The sequence below is a fragment of the Orcinus orca genome, chromosome 4, assembly GCF_937001465.1.
Source record: "Orcinus orca chromosome 4, mOrcOrc1.1, whole genome shotgun sequence".
NCBI lineage: Eukaryota > Metazoa > Chordata > Mammalia > Artiodactyla > Delphinidae > Orcinus > Orcinus orca.
In genome coordinates, this window is record NC_064562.1 from 87,214,143 (window position 1) to 87,237,594 (window position 23,452).

Below are 23,452 nucleotides of genomic sequence, written 5' to 3' on the forward strand. Positions count from 1 at the left end.
TGTGCTCTGTTCTTCTGGGGCTGCTTGGTACTTTTTCGGATGTCATTGAGTCACTACTCACTTTATTTTCAGTCTTTATTCTCTCTGTGCTTCATTTTGGAATGTTTCAAAAAGTACAACTTCACTTAACTTCACAAAGTCAAGTTCACTGATTTTCTTCTTCTTCAGTATCTAATCTAACATTAAATACTTCCAGCGTACCTTTTATTTCAGATTTTTTCATTAAATGTTTCATAGTTTTTTCTAAATTCAGTTTTTTAACCATTTTTAACTGAAATATAGTTATTTACAATGTTGTGTTAGTTTCAGGTGTACAGCAAAGTGATTCAGATTTATGTATATATATAAATATATATATATATACATATATATATATTCTTTTTTAGAATCTTTTCCATTATAGGTTATCACAAGATATTGAAATAGTTTCCTGTGCTATATAGTAGGTCCTTGTTATTTACATATTTTATATATAGTAGTGTGTATATGTTAATCCCAAACTCCTAATTTATCTCTCCCCACCCCCACCTGCTATCCCCTTTGGTAACCATAAATGTTTTCTATGTCTGTGAGTCTGTCTCTTTTGTAAATAAGCTCATTTGTATCATTTTTTTGGATTCCACATATAAGTGATATCATATGATCTAAGTTCAGTCTTTATTTCTGAAATAATTTTCATCTTTGTAATTCATTACTGAGATTTGTCAGTTTTTTTTTTTTTTTTTTTTTCGGTACTCGGGCCTCTCACTGTTGTGGCCTCTCCCATTGCGGAGCACAGGCTCCGGACGCGCAGGCTTAGTGGCCATGGCTCACGGGCCCAGCCGCTCCGTGGCATGTGGGATCTTCCCGGACAGGGGCACGAACCCATGTCCCCTGCATCGGCAGGCGGACTCTCAAACACTGCGCCACCAGGGAAGCCCAGATTTGTCAGTTTTCATTCTGTATCCACTTATTGATAATTGTAACATTTTAAAGATTTTTAAGTCAATTTAGATTAATATCTGTATTTTTATTTCTTTTGTTTACTTTTCATAATGTGTATCTTACAGATTTCTGAAGGAAATTGTCTCTATATTTGTTTTACTTTTTATTTGAATATTTTAAATTTTTTAATTTGCTTTCCTTTCAAATGTTTCATCTCTTTTAAACATTTCTTTAATCATACTTTAAAATTTTAGGTCACATATTCCATTTGCTTTTTGAATATGGATTATTCTTCTTGCTGCTTAGAATATCAATATGTTCAGTTTTCTAGTCTTTAAAAAAATACTTATAGAGATTTAAATGTTGTGCATTTTAAGGTCCTACGGTCAAACTACAGGCATACCTTGGAGATATTGCATGTTTGGTCTCAAACCACTGCAATAAAAAGAATACTGCAATAGAGTGAGTCACATAAATATTTTGGTTTCCCAGTGCATAAAAAAGTTATGTTTACACAATAAAGTTGTCTACTAAGTGTGCAATAGCATTATGTCTGAAAAAACAATGTACATACCTTAATTAAAAAATACATTGTTGCTAAAATGTGCTATCTGTCATCTGAGCCTTCAGCAAGTCATAATCTTTTTGCTGGTGGATGGTCTTGCTTCAGTGTTGATGGCTACTGACTGGTCAGTGTTGCTCAAGGTTAGGGTGGCTGTGGCAATTTCTTAAAATAAGACAACTATAAAATTTGCCTCAATTATCTCTTCCTTTCATGAACAATTTCTCTGTAGCTTGCAATGCTGCTTGATAACAATTTACCCACAGCAGAACTTCTTTCAAGCCTTGCTGCTGTTTTATCTACTAAGTTTATGGATGTGATTTTTAGCACCCCCAAATAATTACAATAGTAACATCAAAAATCACTGATCACAGATCACCATCACAAATATAATAATAATAATAAAAAGTTGAAATAGTGTGAGAATTACCAAAATGTGACATAGAGCAAATACTGTTGGAAGAATGGTGCTGATAGACTTGCTTGCTGCAGGGTTGCCGCAAACCTTCAATTTGTAAAAACCACGATATCTGCAAAGTGCAATAAAGTGAAGCACAATAAAGTAAGGTATGCCTTTACATGGCTTCTGTGGGTTATTAAGGAGATTTCTGAAGGAAATTGTCTCTAAAGGACAATCTTTGTTAGTCTCTAATGGGTTAATTTTTGTTAATTTAAACCCATTGGTTTGATTAAGACTTTCTCAGAAATACACAGCATCACCAATTTTCTACCCATTACTTCTCCATGTCTGAGTTTTTAATTTTCATTCTTTATTGTTGGCATTTTATTTCTAAATAGGTTGTTCAAAGGTCCCAATATTCTTGATGAGTTTTATCTCAGGGAGTTGTACGCCTTGCTCAAACAGTTTTCAGCTTGAAAACCATCATGGTCCTGTTAGAGCAATTTCTTTACACATGTTGTTTGGTTAGAATCCACCATTAAAAAGTTTTTTTGTTATACTTTTCTTTCCTTCTTTCTTTTTGCCTCCATTTTGTTTCAAGTTATTCATTTTCTTTCACTTAGTGTATTTTTCCAGTTTGAAAATGCTACTTATTGGCTTTATATTTGAATGATGATGTGTTGGACACTTTCTTTCCCTCAAAACTTGTCTTCCAAGTCTGAATAATTCTGTTCTATCAACAGTATTTTATCCATACTTGCTTTCAAATTTTCCTGAAATTCATGTCACTTTAAATTTGTGTATTCATGTCTTCCTTTATGCTGTGGTGGAATTATGTAATTTTGATTTAAAAACCTATATTGTGCATGTGCTACTGTTTTAAATATGAAACATTATTTATTAAATATGATGATTGCTTTTGAAAGTGAGCTTTTGAGAACAACTCCTCTCAAATTTGATTAAAGAACTTACTGTGCAAATAGTATCAAGAATTCTCAGAGGCAAGTGGTTAGTTATGAAAAAACAGATATCACAAGCTAAGACAGCAATCATATTTAAATCTGTACTCTTGGGTTGAATTGAAGAAGGAAGACTCAGATACAATTTACTCTTAAGATCCAAAGGATGTGGGAGAAAATCTGTTTAGTTAGTAATATTTGACAGGCTTTGCCTAGAATTTTCCATTTCTGTACACAGGTTATTTAGCTTCATTATCCTCTTTTTCACTTGTAGCCTTTTAAATCCTTTTTGTGCCTTTTCAAAATTACATGGAATCTTTTCTTCCTCTCCTAGATCCTTTGAGAACGTGTTAAATGGTTAATATTTTGATTAGCAATAAAATGTTACTGAGAAAAATCCAACCGGATAATTACTTACCAAATACTTACTGAAAAAAATATTACCAGTTATTATCATTATGGAAAATCCTTGTGCTAGGAACTCGACATACTTTATTTTATTAAACTTTACATAACTCCTACAGCTATTAATATCTCCAATCTAAGAAGGAGAAACCTGGCTCAGGTAATGAAGTAACTTACAAAGTCTCTTACATCTAATGAACAGCTAACTTTGTATTCAAAATCAAATTTACCTGGTTGCAAATATTATGCTCTTTTTATTATGCAATGTTGTCTTCCAAAGAGGAACAGGACATGTTTTTTTTCTTCAAAGAGGTTTTAGTCAATTAGAGCATTACCAAAGCAATAGAAAGGATTATGACAATTTTAAAATGTATAAAGTCATAACTTACTAGTCTTAAGCACTTCACCTGTCAGTGTGCTGACCCTTGATTCTGACCCTCGGTTTTCCACATTCTATAGCTGAAACTCTTAATAAACATTTCATACTTATGACTTATTTTTAATGTTTGCTCCTCTTTAGAGCATCCTACAATTTTCCTGAGGATGCTTCTTTCATAATATTTATAAATTATAACACATAAAATATACAATTGAATAAGTTTCTTTAGCAGTTCAGATATTGATTGATATAAAATTGCATCATTTTTCACAGGACAAGTGAAGCAGTATAATGGAGAGTTTTCTGGTGAAAAACATTTTATTTTATGTTTCATTTTTAAATACTTAAATCAGTGCTATGGAGTCATTGGGGGTTTAGTAAAAAACATCACTAGGGAGTCAAAAAATTTTTAAACAAGGGAGTGACTTGATGGATTTGAATTAGAAAGATTAGTGGAGAGAAGGAGGGATTGGATGGAGGGCAGACTGTAGGCAGAGGAGATATCCTAGCAACAAATGTTCTGGAGAGAGATGAATGCTCAAGGTAAAAATTTGGTGAGGATTTAGAAGAGGGGGCACATGCAATAAATGGTAAGAGGGTAGAAATGACAACACTTGGTAATAAATTAGATCAGCAGTTCTCAAGTCCTGTACGTGTGTGTGTGTGTGTGTGTGTGTGTGTGTGTGTTTGGTGAATTTGTTGAATTAAAACTGGTTAAGAAGCAAGTAAAAATTGTACAATTCACATAATGTGCAGCTAACTTTTAAAAAAATTTTGCAGCTCTCAAAAAATGAAGCTACTCACAGGGGTGTCAGCATCCTATTTAACAGATGCCTCTGAGATGTGATGGGGAGGAAAGTTTGAGAACAGCTTGATCACATCTAGTGGGAGATGGAAAACCAGATGTCCAAGATGATTCTGTAGTTTCCCACTTCAGTGCCCAGACTACATGGCTAACATCTACCAATATAAGACGAATAGAGGAGAAATAAGTTGGTGGGGTGGAGATCGAGTTTCTACTCCTAGAATTAGCAACTTGAATAGTTAATGGATATATGAATAAAAGAGCCAATTCATATAGAACCCTTCCAGCTGTTAGATTTGTATTATTTTCTTCTGACAAGCAGGATGCTCTCTTCTACATAATATAAGAAGCTTCTGAGAAGATGATACTTTAAAATCTTTGTGCCTCTTTCCTAAGCCCTTTATCATTGGGCTTGTAAACCTACTTTATAATGTCATTTTCTTTTGGAGATATTTACTATTTGTCAGTTACATCATATATGATTCTTCCATGTTGCTTCTTCAGCAGTATAATGCCATAATTGTTCAATTACAATTGCAAATTGCCTAATTTTCCTGATTATTTTTAAAGTAATCTTTTTTATCCCATATAGTGTGTTGAAGTAGTCCCTCTTGTGGGTGTAAGGAACAAGTAGTTTTCTCTCTGGAACTTCAGAAAATTTGGAAATGTGCATCAAGGAATATTTTCAAGTATTTTTTTAAAACTGCTTATAAATGATGCCCCAGGTTATTTTTTTCACTAAGATTGAGTTCTGCCTTAATATGAATTTCCAAAATACATAGTAAAGGCAACGGACAACAACAAATAGTGATGAAGGCTAAAAACCATTATGTGAGTTGTTATCAACTTGATTAGCTCAGATTGACTTTCTTCTATGGGCACACTTACATTTTCTACATACCAACTACTGGGATATTTAAAAATTCAGATTTTTAAAACATAAAGAAAATGTAGAATAGGGAATGTAGATATTGAGTGTGAGGAAATGTGCTGTGAGAATTTTAATTATTGAAGAGAAGACAAAGAAAATACAGCATCTTCCTACTGACGTTACATCAACCATGGTTCTCAGATTTCAAAGACACCTGAGAAACTTACCAGTCTCTTTCCATATAAGAGAACAGAAAATTGAGATATAAGAAAATTTATGCTGAGAAATAATCCTTTTTAGCTACAATGTTTCACTTGCGGCAGTATTTCATCCTGCTTGGATGCACTGAAATCATACAGAACTGAGTCAGACCCCAGCTCTGCTATTTACTTGGTGCCCAGACCAAGAACCTTATTACTCTGTTTCAAATTCATGCTTTGGAAGTATTTTTTTTCCTAAAAAGTAAGTGAAAAATGTACACAGAGCACCAATAAGTATAGTAAGACCTTGGTTTATGAGAGCTATAACTAGTATTACTGTTTATTTTCTTCAGGATTTGGGAAAGTTAGAAGTTAAAAGAAAGCAGTTTTGAAGTAAGCTTGATAATTGGATCAAAGAATGACACATTTTTGCATATGATAGAATTGCCTAGATCTGGGTGATTTGGAAACTTTCAAGAATATAGATAAAGACAGTATTTGGTCTATACAGATTTTAAATTATAATCTTTTTTTTAGTTTATTTGCTGCTCTTATTGACTAAAGCCTCCTTGATGACAGGGACTATGTTCTGGTCCTCTTTAGAAGGTAATGCTGTGTAGAGGCTCTAACATAGAATTTGCACATAGCTAGCACCCCTCTCTCTCCAGTTCATTGATGGGGTGCCTTTCTCTTTGGATAGTAATAAAATCTACTACTAAGGAAGAATATGCTTTCAAACCCATACATTGAAATTTTGGTTTCTCTTTATCAGCTCAGTATCCAATATAAAAATTCATTATATTTTCTGACTTTCTATATTGTACTATTTTGGAAGTAATTCAGCAAACTCTAATCACAGCCTTTACACACACTAACATGGATAGTGAGGGTATCTATCCATCATAGAGGAGCTAAGTCACTTACTAATTCTCCTTCTTACACAGGAATCAGGAGCAGAGAGGGAGTGCTGGAGAGAAGACTGAATGGGCTCTGGGATGTTGTCTATCTAAAATGAAACCAATTATGGGAACATTACAGCCACTTAAAAAAATTTTTTTAGGGTAGGTTTTTGTTTTTCAGAGGGTAAGAGACACAGCAGTAGCTATAGCTTTCATAAACACTGTAAAAATAGCACAGAACAGCAAAAATCAATAGTAATAGTTTATTCATAAGGCAAACAGTATAATTAGTTGAGAGACACTTTCTGTATATCACAAATGTCATGTTCCACTGAGGACTGGCAGATTAATTGCACAGAAACTTTAGTCACCAGATTCTCTTTCCATGAAAAGTTGTCAAAGAGACAAACACTTCTTAAATGTCCTCTTTTTGTCAATTACTTTTAAAATTAAATTGTTGATAAACTGCCAATATAAATGAATTATTAATTTTTAATGTATTTTTATGAATATGCTTTTTAAAATATCTCTCCTGGTTACATATTTTCATATTCCTTTTCCTACTTCTTAAGGAATGTCCTTGCACAACAGAGAATTTTCAACCAATTTTTAAGTATCTATTAGCCCATAGGGTGTACTTCAGTCAGTTTATCCTTTTTAAAAAAGGCAATAAATCACAGGTTAAATGAAGCTGTAAACATCTTTGAAGTACAAATGATATGTGGAAAGTAAATGAAATGGAGAATACTTGCAAGTGAAATATGGGGAGTCGAAGAGATTAAAAGGTGAAAGCCAGAATTATTTATGGCCATTGTCCTGGGTAATAAGCCTTAGAATCAAATCCTGGAAGCATCAAGTTTGTGTAACCATCTGGCCCTGTATCTGAAAAGACATCCCTGTCTTGATGTAGTCTGCAGACATATCATCATCAAAACCTGAAAGCACTTAATGGCAGTAAGTCACTACCTTTGCAGATCATTAAAAAAGATGGAATCCTACTTAGCATCTAGATTACATCTGCTTAGTTTCAGAAGGTCTTACTGCAGGGTTACAGGAGGAATAAGCATCTGGTTACATCCAATAAACTCCATACATTATGGCTGATTCTGAAGGCATCTGGTTCTACTATATTTGCTCAAAACTCTGCTTTATTTTCAACAAATAATTGTTTATATTGGTTCCCTTGTAGCCCATGATGATGGTTTAAAAGGTGTTATGTTATTTTTGTTTACTTGAGTAGATATTTATACATATACTCTTTGGCTTCAGGTATTTTCATTTTATTGTTAGAAATTTGGTATGCATATGCAGAGAAATGTTGATGAGTCACTGCACTTATCTATTGCTCAGAGAGATGATTATGTGTCGTAAACCTAGATATTAAAACACAGCTAGAAGAGTTCATTCTTTTGGGCTTGATCCCTGCATGTTTTTCTTACCTGCAAATAAAACAGGCAGCAGAAGGGAGTCAGATTAATAACCTCTTACATATAATATTTTCTTATATCATTGTTATACCATCAAATAGAACAAAAAAGTCAATGCAATTGCTTGTATTTATTGAGTCCTCACTCTGTGCCAGACAGTTCTCTAATGTTGTATGTGAATCAATGCATTTGATCCTCAACAACACCCTATGAGGTAAATACTGGTATTATCCTGATTTAGAAGATGACATAACTAAAGTACACAGAGTATAATAATTTACTCAACATCACACAGTTGGTAAGTGGTAGAGCTGAGATTCACGCCAAGGAAGTTTGGCACTAGAATCCATATGGTTAGCTACCATGCTATGCTGTCTCTCAGTATAACTTGACACCTGAAAGTGCAGAATGATTTATTTTGAAGGAATGAGTGTTCATTTTGAAGAAATTTGTGAGAATTGTCCATCCAAATCAATTATTACAAAACTTGTCTGATTTATAAAACATTGTAAAATACAGGGATTGGTAAATCTGAGAACAGGTTCTGGGAAAAAAAGGAGAAAAGAAACCATGCAAATGTTTTCAAAAAGGCTGTAAAAATTTGTAGTAAATACTACAATCATATACATTAATTAAGATTGCTTGTTTTTTATTAAAATTTTCAATATCAAATTGATATAACAGAATTATAAAAAGTAGCAGACAATAACTCATGGAAATTTTTTCAAAAATACGAAAATACTACATCAAAAGCCACAATGTGTTTACATGTCCACTGGTGAAATCTTCCCAAGTTTGAAGAGGAATATAATTATCAAGTTACATTATGTGTTCTAGGTCACAAAAACAATGTGATATTAGCAAATTCATCACATAAAGTTAATATTATCTTAATCCCAAGCTCAGTGATAATTAAAAATAGAAAACTCTATACTAATTTCACACATGCACATAACAAAAATTTTAAACAGAAATTCTAACAACTACAATTAAACGTGATTCAATATCACCAAAAAGCATTGCATCCAAGAATGCAAATAAAGGTGAGCTAATGAGATATATTACTAGGTCAGAAAATTATAGTATCAGTTTAACATATGCCCAAAGTAATAATTTAAATGACTCATCTCGTTTTAAATTTGAATTTAACTGTATTAGAGGATGGTTCTTATTTAATAAAATACTTTAAAATGAAAATTTAAAAATTTCTCCTTATATTCTGGAAAAATGAGTTCTGCTTTACCATTATTATTTAGTATAATTTGGAAATTTTGGTCTGGTCAATGATATAAGTAAGAAAATATCAGTAGTTATAAATAACGGAAAAGGAGAGATAAATATATTATGCGGAGATGAGGTTATTTTATCCCTAAGAACTCCAAAAGGCATCAGATTTAATTTAACCCACGTTTAGTAACATAGTGGGTAATTTTATCAAAGTCAGTATGCTAAGTGACTACCACAGATAGTGGGCAAGCAAAGATGTGAGAAATCCACATCATATTGCAATGCTTAGAGAAGGCTTCCTGCAGAAGATTACCAGGAAATTTGAAGGGGCACAAGAATGAGCTAGTTGAACCCACGAAGGAGGGCCTTCTGAGTAAAGAGAGTACAAGTGAAACTTGGCATTTGATTGAATCTCTCTCTTCCTTTTTTTTTTTTTTTTTTTGAGGTTTTTGTATTGTAATACTGCTCTCCTTTCTCTGACTTTCCTTTGATAGTGTCTCCTATTCTTACATGTGAAACAGTTTACCAAATTCTGCACGCAGCTGTTATCCCAATACTGTTAAACCCTATATTAAATTATTTGGAATTAATAAATATATTTATTTTGTAATTAAAGTTTGTGAGACACTGTAAGTTTCTCTGAATGTAAGTTCAAATAAGGTTTTTTTTTTTTTTTTTTTCAAATAAGGTTTTACATTTCTTCACTTTCATGGCTATGAGTGGACAAGGGCAACCCAGTCATTCTTGGAGTGGTTTCAACTTCATTTTGTTACTCCTGGGTAAAATTTCTCCATTTTGTTTCCTATCTGTGACATAGTAAGGGGTGAATAGACTTGTTACAAAGTGGCAAAGAACTTGGCTGAATTGTGTTCATGCTCTACGCTTCTGTGGAAGGTAGAACTCGTGAACAACAAAACTGGATGTTTAGCAGAGGAGCTTTTTAAGCAAATTATTGAAGGTGTGATTTGGGACCCTCTTACTATTTATAACAAAATGTGAGAAGATAGAGATGAGTTGAAGAAGAAACTGCTAAGCAAAAGGGAACAAGACTTGAAGACTTAAGAATTCTCAGCTTATCCATATTGCAAAAAATTGAAAAAGCTTGTTCTGAAGAGAAGACTAAGGGTGTGTTTAAACAGCAATTTGATAAAGAAATCATAAGTAAGACTCATGGACTCAATCAGCCATCTTAGCAGAGGCCAAGAGTAGAGATGGGATTTTATCATCTCTGCCAGCTGGCACCAAAGGAAACAGAGAAAATGGTGGGGACTGAAGGAGAGGTGTGAACATACACTATCTTTCAAAAATGACCCTGAAGTCCAATCAGAGATCATCAGGACTGTCATTACCATCTCAGGCCCAGAGGACAAGGCTTCCTCTTCCTAGGTTTCAGAAACCTGAGCCCTTGCAGAGATCTATGTGCATTAGAGCACCCCACAGAGCAAAGGGGCGAGGGCACCTAGTCAAGCTGTAGGGGTGATGCAGCTACCCCAGTGGACTTGGAGGGCAGAGCATAAAGGATTCAAAAAGGATTATTCTCCAGCCTTAAGATCTAATGGTATTTGCTTTGCTAGGTTTTGGACTTGCTTGGAACCCATCACTCCTTCCTTCGTTTCTATTTCTCCCTTTTGGAATTGGAATGTCTATCTTATTCCTGTACCATCATTGTGCACATGTGCACATAATTTTGTTTTGATTTCACAGGTTCACAGCTGAAGAGGAATTTTCCCTCAGGATGAATCATACCTCTAGTCTCACCCATATATGATTTAGATGATATTTTGATGAAACTTTGGGCTTTAGACTTTAGAGTTGATACTGGAATGAATTAAGTCTTTGGGGATTGTTGGGATGGAATGAATCTATTCTTCATGTGAGAAGGACACAAATTTCGGATGTCAGGGTTGGAACGTTATGGACTGTGTCCCATCAGATTCTTATATTGAAGCCCTAGGCCCCAAAATGATGATATTAGGAACTGGAGCCTTTGCGATATAGTTAGGGTTAGGTGAGGTCAAAAGGGTAGAGCCCTCGTGATGAGAGTAGTGTCCTTATAAAAGAAGAAGTGACACCAAAACTTCCTCTGTCTACCATGTGTGGATACAGCAAGAAGACAGTCATCTGCAAGCCAGGAAGAGGGCCTTCACCAATAACCAAATCTTCTGGCACCTTGATCTTGAACCTCCAGAACTATGATAAATAGATGTCAGCTCTTTGAATCTAGGGCATTTTGTTATAGTAGCCTGAGCTAAGACACCCATCTACAAATTTCAACGGGCAGAAATGAATCCACTGATGGATAGACCTGAGATCATGGAAATGATAAGGCTTAAGTTGTAAAGAGTCACCAAGTTTCCAAGAAGTCCTGAAGAACACATTTGGATAAGCAGGGGATTATTCCATGTGAACTCTCTAATAAGATTTCATTTGGCATTTAACATTATTAGCAGTAACCAGGATTTTAGGCCCTGGAAAGAACTTTAATTCTTACTTTTCTTAGATGGAAACCCATTTGAGCATTTGAGCAAAGAAGTGGCATCAACTTACTTATGCTTTTCTTTAGAAACATTATCATGGCTGGAAGTGCAATATCTAGTAAAGTGGCAGGAATGAAACAGGGAATTTTTCCTTAAAGTAGTTGCGGACGATTCAGGCACCATGACTGGTATATAAATATCTATTTCAATTACATAGGAATGTTTTGGGTTTTTTAAATTAATCAATTTATTTTTGGCTGTGTTGGATCTTCGTTGCTGCACATGGGCTTTCTCTAGGTGCAGTGAGCGGGGGCTACTCTTCATTGCGGTGTGCAGGCTTCTCATTGCGGTGGCTTCTCTTGTTGCGGAGCACAGGCTCTAGGCGCGCGGGTTTCAATAGTTGTGGCGCATGGGCTTAGTTGCTCCGCGGCATGTGGGATCCTCCCGGACCAGGGCTGGAACCTGTGTCTCCTGAATTGGCAGATGGATTCTTAACCACTGCTCCACCAGGGAAGTCCACATAAGAATGTTGATTAAATCCAGTATACCCAGTGAAACAACCTCCTATATGTAATATTTATAGACTAAAGAAAAAAGTTCCTGAGTTTTATAAATGTCTACTTTAGGAGGATATCGATGATCTCAGGAAACTTACAGATTCATAGAGTACTTATGTGTATCCTTATAAAGTTCAAAAATTACCAATGCTATCTCCAGTTAGTTCCTTTTATAAAGAGTTCTGTGTGCTCTAAAAGTATGACCTATTCATTTCATACTCATTAAGAAATCAATTTTTCAGAGCAAATGTTGCAAATGAATATTTAATTTAGTTGCAATTAAGATGTGTATTTATAGAACATTTCTTACTAATTAACACAAACCAGAATGGCTAAACATAGAAAAGTTTGACCTTCTACTATAACCATTCATTTGGCTTAGCATGATTTTCAAAAGCAGCAGAGCTGGATCCAACCTGATCATGTCTCCCTCTGTAAACACGTCTGTTCCTAATGAGGTTCCACTCCCCAGGTGGTCTGCGGAGGTTCAGTTCTTTGCATTTCTCTGCAAAGGGTCAGACACCTAAATCTACAGTTGATATTGAGAAAGATTCAATATCCAGAAGCCATCCCAATAAGCTTTTATAAAATGTCTTTCCATTACTACTCAAAATGAGCAAAAATGAGTGACTTTCCTCAAAATGAGGCCTTTAGTACAAACATGAAAATACATTTAGATATGCACTTGACATCTAGCACTAAGAATCACAAATCACAGGAAAAACTGCATACTAATTTAAGTAGGTCTTTATCACCTTTTTCTCCTTGGGCTTTTCTTCTAATTAAAAGCCAAGACTGACATCAAATAGTTGCAAACTATGTTGTAAAATCTTTACTAAACCAGTCAACTAATTTCTGAATGCATGTGTTCACTAAAGCCAGGTGAATAAAAACAGGTCCCAGCATGCTCCTGGAAGCTTAAGGAAATCACCTGTGTTGTTCTTCCTGACCTTAACTGACAAAAAAAAGAGATTATAAACATATTCTTCCCATGTTACCCTAGCTAAGATATGGAAACAACCCAAATGTCCATTGACAGATGGAAAAGGAAAATGTAGTATATGCATACAATAGAGTATTACTTATTATGCTAAGTGAAATAAGTCAGTCACAGAAGGACAAACACTGCGTGATTTCTCTTATATGAGCCATCTAAAATAGTCAATGGTATAGAAATGGTACAGAATGATGGTTACTAGAGAATGGAGGGAGAATAAGGGGAGTTGTTGTTCAATGATTAGAGTCACAGCTATACAAGATGTATAAGTTCCAGAGATCTGTTGTGCATAGTAGTGCCTGTAGTTATCAAAAAGGTATTCTGCACTTAAAAATTTGTTAAGAGGGTAGATCTCATGGTAAGCATTCTTACCACCACAACAAAAAGCCATAAATAAATCCACTGTTCTAATAAATCCACTAAAATCAAATCATTTGTTTTTGGCCTGGAAATAGACCAATAGACCAGAGGAATAGAATGAAGAATTTAGAAATAAACTGTAGAATTTATAAGAATATACTACGTGGTAATCATGATAATTCAGTTCAGGAGGAAAATAGATTATTTAATAAAATATGGTGACACACCTGGCTAGGGCAAGGGGAAACCTTAGCTAAACTTGAAACCTCAGAATTTGATAAATTTTTTCTTAAAGGAGAACATACAAAGAAAAAATATATATAAAGGAAAGATACATATGTATGTATATGTGGAAAGATATATAGACAAGAAAACATATACATTTAGCTATATTAAATTTTTAAAATATGTACAAAACAGTTAATCATTAGACAAATGCTAAAGCTAGAAAACATGTAATACAGAAGACAATGAATTAATATCTATAATCTTTAAAGCACCAAATTGACAAATGGATAAAAAATGGGAAAAACGTATGTTTAGACAAATCAGTAAAGAAAATCTTTAGAAAATAATTTTTTAAAAAAGGTGTGTGAGAAAAAAGTGGTCATTACACTCAGAAAAATGCAAAAGGAAAAGTAGCTTTATAATTTTTATATGTATCAGACTAGTAAAAATCAACAAAAGCTATATTACCTATTCTTGGAAGTGATGTGTGGAAAAGGGGCTCATACATTGCTAGGAGAAATGTGTTACAGACTGTTCAGAAAGCAATCTTGAAACATCTACCAAAAAAATACATATACCAGCAATCACAACAATCCTACTCCTAGAAATTTTGTCCATAACTGTGATCGATCAATTGATAGATATACAGAGGTATAAGAATATTTTGGTAGCATTGTTTTTAGTATCTAAGAACTGAAAGAAAGTAATGAACAAGGGGATCACAGAATAACTTATGATATATGTATACATTTTGTCATATTATGCAATTATAAAAAGAGAATGAATTAAACATATTAATTGACTTGAAGGATATCCCACTAGAGATTGGTAAGAAAACTGCAAAAAAATATATTTGATGTGATCATATTCTTTGTAAAACAGTGACAATATTTTTATATTTTGTGAATATATCAATACATATATGTATATACATACATAAATATTTGCTAATATTTGCAAAATATTGTGTTTGCAGAGAACCAAACACACACAGACCCACATCCATGTTTGTACTTTTTTTAAATGAGCTAATATTGGTGAGGAGGGAATGGGAAAGAAGAGCCAGATAAAATAGTCCTTATGAGGGAAAATAAATACCACATATGAACATGTTTATGCACTTATTTAAAATTATGGGGTCATAAATAATAAATTAAAAATTATTATGAAAGGATGCAAAACTGACCACTGCATAAGTCGTTCTGCAGATATTGCGATGGAAAAGGAGGGAGGTATGCCTGGTGGCATATATATTTTCATCGAAGTACATATATTCCCAAACCTTTAATTACCAGAAAATAACATGGGGCCATGAAGTTCTTTTTCCTCACATTTCTTCCAACAATGAGCATTGTCAGGCTTTCAAATCTTTGCTAACCTGACACTCTGGAAATACGATCACATTTCATTTGCATTTGCTTGGTTACTACTTTGGGAAGCATATTAGTTTTTACCACTGCTGTAACAAATTACCCTCGACTTAGTAGCAAATGGCATACAAATATATTATTTTACAGTTCTGTAGGTTAAAAATCCCACATAGGTCTCACTGGGCTAATGTCAGGTGTTGGCAGGGCTGCACTCCATTCTGTAGGCTCTGGATAGAATCCATTTCCTTGTCTTTTCCAGTTTGCAGAGGGCACCCACGTTCTTTGGCTTAGGGTCCCATTTCAACCATCTTCAAAGCCAGCAACATCAGATCATATCCTTCTCACAAAACATCACTCTAGCCTCTCCTTCTGCCACCTTCTTCTATTTCTAAGGATCCTTTAGATTAAATTGAGCCCACACAGATAATCCAGGAAAATCTGTCTACTTTAAGGTCAGCTGATTAACAAATTTATTTCCATCAACAACCTTACTTCCTGTTTTGCATGTAATATATTCATAAATTCCAGGGATTGGAACATGAACATCACTGGAAGGCCATTATTCTATATACCATCATGAAGACAGTTTTACATGGGGGGTGTGTGTGTGTGTCTTATTTCTTCTGTTTATATCCTTTACCTTGAGATATTTCCCTTTTTTATTGATTTGCCATTGAAATCACTACATGATTTCTTCATACAAAAATCATCTTAAATTTTGCTATCTATTATGAAATTAACTCCTGCCAAATAAACGAAATTTGAGCACCTTGAAATAGCATCCAGTGTTAGTGAAACAGAGAAGTACGTAGTCCCCTCCCATATTTTCATTGGTCTGTGTGAGCAATAGAACATGTCAGAAATGATGGTATGTCACTTTGGAGATTAGGTTATAAAATCCACTTAGCTTCTGTCATTCACTCATATTCTTTCTCTCAGATCACTTACTCTGGGCGAAACTAGCTGCCTTATCTTGAGGACATTCAAGTATCACTGTGGAGAGTCCTACATGGTGAGAAACGAAGGCTTCCGGCCAAAAGCCAGAAAAGAACTGAGGGCTCTTTATAACAGCCATGTGAGGGAACCTTTTTGCAAATAGATTCTTAAGCCTCTGTCAAGACTTCAGGCGATGCAGCCCCGTTGACATATTGACTGCAACCTCATGAGGCACTCTCAACAAGGACTACTCAGCTAAGTTGCTCCAGGATTCATGACCCTCAGAAATTTTGAGATAACAAATGACTGTTCTTTTAAGCCATTAAACACTGAAATAATGTTATGTAGCAATAGTAACTAATACAATTACTGTAGTTACAAGATAAAACAGCCATAGATTTGCATTTCCATCTTAAAGTGGAGATGATAAGAATAGACAACACAGCATTTTAAGATCAATAGAGAAAAGACCTTTTATTTATTTATTTATTTTTGCGGTATGCGGGCCTCTCACTGTTGTGGCCTCTCCCATTGCTGAGCACAGGCTCAGTGGCCATGGCTCACGGGCCCAGCTGCTCCGCGGCACGTGGGATCTTCCCAGACCGGGACACAAACCCGTGTCCCCTGCATCAGCAGGCGGATTCTCAACTGCTGCGCCACCAGAGAAGCCCAGAATATATTTATTTTAAAATTTTAGCCAATATCACTTGTTTTATGGGAGAACAGTATATTTTAAAAACATTAAAGGAAGACCTTGAACCAAAAGTTAATTGACTAAACGGTTTGCATTTAAAAGCTTTTACATATTTTTCATCTTTTGATCTCCTTATAGCTCCTGTCACGTGAGACCAGGCCTTTGGTAATTCCATACAATATCAGCTTTCACTGTTACCCCAGAGTCTGGCAGGTCAGGATATGGAAATCATTTGGGGCAGTTCTTTGAACAGCTCAATGACAATATGGCTTTTCTATTTCTGTATTCTTTTAATCCTATCACTGTGATATCAGTCTCTTCCTTGTTTTCCTTCATTAATCATAGGTACTAGTCCAGCTTCTGCTGGGAATCAGACTGGTTTTAATTCTCTTCCTCATTCTGTTAATTTACCATTTGTTAAGTGTTCAGGTCTTCATGGAATCAGACTTAAAGCCAGGCCCATGCATTTATTGGCCAGAAGGATCCCCTTTCATGTAACAACCCTTCCCTACAGTTTTTTCTAATGATCTTTCTATATTTACAATCCAACTCTTAACATTCATCTTGAAAGGCTAGCAAACATAGATGGAAAAATGCCATGTTGGGCAATAGTAATTGGATAACACAGATTTATTCTAAAAAAAATGCTTAACTAAATTCCTGGTCTCTGCCAAACTAGCAATTTGACAATTTTAAAATTTTGTGTTCTTAAGTAGTAAGTAATTTTGTCACTGAAGCTGGGAAGCATAGTCTTCAAATTTCACCATCCTCTAGTGTACGAATTTGGTCAGTCATTTTCGTTACCATAAACTTTCAGAAGTTATTTTGGGGGTTAATCTAAATTTGTAGTCATCTATTTACTGTTATTTATCTTCATATTCAAGAAAATGCACAACGTTCATGGGTTTATCAACAGCTTTGTTTGTACAAATATAATTCTATTATAGGAGATCCCTGAGAAAAAAATAAAGGAAATTTAGAAACACAAAACCATTCAGCATGCTCCAGTGGCTGCATATAGGAATTTAAAAATAGTCTTCAATGTCCCCTTCAATGTCACAAATTCATTTGTTTGTAAGTTTTGTCTCTCAGAGACCTTTGATCTGAATCCTATTTCCCATCTTACAACTTCAATATATATAATGTTGATTCATTATTTTCTGACATTTTGCTTCCTAGTGAGCAGGTGGAACTCTAAAATGACATATAAAAGCAATTTCTACTGGGTTTCCAACACCTAAGAGGCTATCTATTTTTCAATGACTCATTTGAATGTAGAATCTTATGTTTGAGGCTCTGAATTGAAGATTTCATAAAAATGTACACATTTTTTACATTACTATTCAAAGAGGTTTTGATGATTTAAAAAAAAAAATCTCCTCTTAGTGTGTGAATGTAAATTATTACTGTGAGAATTAGAGAGTACTCATAAACGCATTGGCTGATGTGAAGTTTGGGATGGCATCACTGTTGCCCTGAGCATGTTTATTACTTTATAGTGAACAATACTGAATTTCATGTTTCCCAGGTTTCACTGCTTACTGAGAACATGAAACATAAAGAAAATCACGCTTGATTAAATATCAAAATGAAAATAGTGATTGCCATTTAGTGTGGTTAAGAAAAAAAAAGAAAACTTAGAAGCTGGAAATTAGGCAAAGGGGGGGTAGCATGAACTTACAATGTCTTACTTGGGTATTGTTTAACAGGGCTACCTAAGGCTTATTCAACTCTCTAGGAGGATGTGTCTGTGTTTGACTTTGCCATTTACCCTTGATTAGAGCCCACATTCTATGGAATTATAAATTAACTTGTAGATTTTTGTCTGCTAGTTATGCAAATGATCTATTTCTGATAGAAATCATAATGTCAAAGGTTATAGTTCTGATTTCATGGCCTTGTAGGTTATTAACTAGTTTTATATATAATGTAACAATTTTATTCTCATGTTTATTTTTCATTGCTTGTAAATTACTCATTTCAACAAATAATATTTGAATCAGCTTTACCATCTTGATAGTTTATTCATGAATAAGTTAAATAACTATTTGACAAATTTATGGAATAAGTTCAATATGGTTCACTAAAACTTAGTAAAATTAGTGAAATTAGGTCATGCTACATTTATATAATAATCTTTTAAATTTTTTTTTGAAAATTATAATTTGGCATTTTCAATCATAGTCCATTAATTAAATCTCTTTAAATTTGATGCAGCCATTCTGAATTTATTTCACCATGGAAACTTGTCATGTAATAGGCATGAAATTCCATACTATTAGTAATGTAAATTGCCTGGAATATGGTTACAATGGCAACCTACTGACCCTACAATTTTTGTGACACCATCGTTACCAAAGTAACTAAATATCTTGGTCATCACAGTGTATCTCCTAATGCTTTGCTAATCACTTGCCCTTCCTTCGATGTCATCCTATTAATAATTTGTTTAATTGTTCCCACACATGCAAGGATTGCCAATGTCTCATTTCCCTTAGCAAGCAAGTTATGAGCAATCTTCAAATACGTGATGTTGTCAGATATTACCAGGAATAATTGTTACTCCTGGTATTAATTATATTTTAGTTTACTGGCAGGAAAAAGATAGATGCTTATAAAAGATAAATAATGAGAGAATAAGTTAATGGATTATTTACAAAGTATGGTCAGGGTTAAAGGAGACCTGTAAGGAGTGTTGAAGTACTCCAGGACTTGCAATAAGAGGGAGCCATTGCCTAAAACCCAGTGGTAAGAAGGCAGGGAAGGGAACCCCAATCTCTTGCTGGTGACCATTGGAGGTCAGGAGTCAAGAGGATTCAGTTGATGCAGTCCACAGAGGTCAGCTTCACAGGGCATGGAAAAGAATGGAGAGTGGAGATATAAGGGCAAACAGAGAATATCCAAAATATTCAGAATATTACCTGAAATTTGCACAAAATTCCCTTGTCAGACGTGTCTTAATTTTTATTTCAGGTCGTTACTAAAGAGGACCATCCAAACTCAAGTTATAATTTGATAATCCCAACATTTGAACTATGAGTAAATGATTTACAAAAAACCTGTCAATTCAAAAATGAATATTATTTGTTTAATTTTTGGACCAAGTTAAGATCTCATGTTGTGCATTTTGACCCTGGTATAAGAGAATCAACAACTATAAAAGCAGCTGAATTGACAAGAGTCCTTCCCCTGGAACATTACACCTTAGAGGATTCCAGAAAATGGAAGAAGCAGGGCAAAACTCCCCCATCCCCATGAAAAAAAGGCCCCTTTTTTCAGATGGGGACAGAACTTGCCGAAATAGTGAGATATTTGCTGGGTTGATTTTATGAATGCCCTTGATTGATTTCTTTTTCCTGAATCTTTTGTTTGTTTGCCATTTGAACCTTCTCTTTTTATAGGAATAATTTCTCCTTCTTAAAATTTTAATGATTGGGGTGCTCACTGATGTCAATGAGGAGATACCAGAGGGGTGAGAATGGAGCTGTAACAAAGCTAGTTTAAATTCTATGAAGAAATCCCATGAAATGTTCTTCATTCTTTCTCCTTTTTCACTCATATCTTCTCATACGACCCATACTCACCCTACTCCTTCAAATCTTCTGTGGCTCTATTGCCCTACAGTAGCATCAAGCTGAGCCTGTACCATTAAAGAGTCTCCTAGACTCTAAAATACTCTTGACCCCTTAGTACATGCAAAGTGAATAGTAGCTTCATGCAATTTACACATGTGAATATAACTTTCAGTATTTAAAAAAAATATTCATGAGAATTCTTGGTAGGCAAATGATATGAATTAGAAAACTCTGAACAGAGGCATTTCTTCTGGTGTCTATAGTCTGTTCCTACTCACCCTTCTAGCACATTACCAAGAAACAAGCAAATATATAAAACAAAACGAGGTTAAACAACTGTCATCTGTGAATTCAGGAGAGAATTTTGGACCAGTACGAGAGTTCTGTTTCCTTGAAGGTACACTGAAAGTTTACTGTATCCTTTGAATACATATAAAATGCATATGAAAAACAATCCAAATTCTCTTTCTATAATCAACTGACTAAAGAGTTGATCTAGATCTGTAGAATACTGAATTGCATTTTTGAAAATTGTTTCTTAACATATGTATACTTGTTTTTAGAGCTATTAAGCTTTGAAGTTGTTTTTTTTTTAATGTTTAAGAATATGCTTCAGTAACTGATTCTGGAAAGACAAAATTTAAGACTCTAAAAGTTCTTTTTGGATTAATACAGCCAGGGTTATAACAAATATGATGCTATCCAATTTGAGCAGAATACAATAAAGATTTTGCCATGTTATAGGTACTCCCACATGTTCCTCTGATGCCATCTTTGCTGGTTGCAGCATCATATGTTTTCAATGCCCAGGTGAGTTGTGGTGTGGGAGTGGGTGGGTCAGCTTTCCCTGAGGCAGTAGTAGAGGAAGACTCCTTCTCCCAAAACAGACACACCCACCAACAGCTGCCAGTGGTATCATTTTGCTTTTCTTAGTGTTTCACTTTCATGGGGCATAATTCAAGGGTAGTGTCTGGGGAGAGAATGCAAAGTTTTTAACCAATTATTTTAATATTTGGTACTAGCACATATTTGCTTTTAGTCCCATTAAATCTGAGTTTTAAAAAAAAGTTAGAATTAAGATATAGGGACTTGATCCTTTGCATAGAGCACAATGAGTTTTGCAAATAGTTGAGCCCAACTTAGAAATCTTCATTTCCCACATGCAGACTAAAACTGATACAGGATTAGAAGAAAAGGGATGTCTTAATTAAGGCTCTTTTGTCAACATATAATTGAAAGCCATCCCAGCTGTTTGTTTATTGTTTTACAGCTTTATCGAAGTAGTATTTCTATACCATAAAATTCATCCATTGTAAGTGTACGATTTTTCAGTAAATTTATAGGGTTATACCACTATCACTGCAACCCAGTTTTTTTTAACATTTCCATAGCACCACAAAATTTGCATGAGCTCTTTTACAATTAATCCCCACTCCCAACCCAGGCTGCTGGCCATTGATGAGTTTATTTCTTCTGTATTCATCAATTTGTAGTTTTCTGAATATTTCTCATAAATGGACTCTTTGGTATCTGTCTTCTTTCACTTAGCATACTGTTTTTGAAGTTCATCCATGTTGAAACATCATTCATCAGCATTCCTTTTTACTTGTCTTTTAGGGCATCATTCTCACAAACATGAAAACATGCTGTAATTTTCCCAGTCTTAAAAAAGAAACAAGCAGAAAACCCTCCCTTGACACTGCATTCTGTCCCACTATTGCTCTCATCACACGAAAGTCTTCAAAAAAGATGTCTCTACTGTTATCTGCATTTTTCATTTCCTTTTTCTCATGAAACACTTTCCAGTGTGGGCTTTTCTCCCACCTGTCCAAGTAACTGCTATTTCCACAATCTGCAATGGATTAAATTTCAATTTTTGTTTTATTTTACAAGTTTATTCTTAATACAAGTAGAAAAAAAATCCTTTTGAAATGTAAGTCTAATCTCTTCATTCTTTTACTTAAATTCCTCCAATTCTTTATCATTTCAGTCAGAATAAAAGTTAAAACCCTCATAATGACCTATTATGCCCTACCTGATGTGAGCTCATATTACCTCTTTTTTCCCATCTCCTCTTCCTTGTGCCTTTGAGCATCTATAAGAAGCATCGCAGCCTTCTTGATATTTTTGAAAGACATTATTTCTGCTTCCACTTTTCAACTGGCTATATCCTCTTTCTGGAAGACAATTCATACATATATTCTCATGACTTAACCCTTTCTTTCTTCTTATCGATAAGGATTTCCCTGAATGTAAAACATTCCATTATCACCTTCTTAATTTTTCTCCTTAGTACTTATCAACATCTGACAAACGATATATTTTACTTATTTATGTCATATTGTTTTCTTGTCCCACCACTAGAATGTACACTCTGATGGCACATATTATTAGGTGCTTAATAAACATAATGATTGAATGAATAAATTTTAATCATTTTTTTTCCAGTAAAAAGATACTATTGAGGAAAAAAAGAAATCAAAATCTTGTGGGAAAATAATAATAGGATCATGGAATACTGTTTTCATTACTGACACTGATTTTTCATGAATCTCTAAATTCTCTCCATTTCGCAGTTGCCATCCCAAATTGACACTGTGCTTGGCCATGTGAATAGCCATGGCTGATGGGATGGTAGCCCACTTGATATAAGTAGATACTAGAAAAGTACTTGCATACTTTTATCTTCTATCTTGTTCCACTGCCTGCTTTACTAGAACATCCTCAGGCCAGCCTGCTGGAGGATGAGACACAGAGAGCAGAGCCTAGTCAACACCAAAGCCCCAGCCTAAGGCTCCAGACACGTGACAAATCCCAACCAAGATCTTCAAAACTACCCAGTCAAACCTCAGCTGAGAGCAAATGCATGAGTGAGCCAAACTGAGCCCAACCCAGATAAAAACAACTGACTAGACAATCCACAGACTAAGGAGCAAATATAAGCATTTATTATTTTATGACACTAAGACTTTATGGTTGTTTGCTGTGCATGATGATAATAGCAATAGATAGCTAGATAATACAAGAATGATTTTATACTAGAGTATCTGAAATATAGCTGAATACACCAAATATTGATGTACAGATACTGACTCACTAGATTTGAGGATGTAAAGAATAGAAATAAGACACAAGTTGAAACACATAAAGTCCAATGCTTAAAGAGAGCTTTGAGGGCCATGTGATGATAAAGAAAGAAC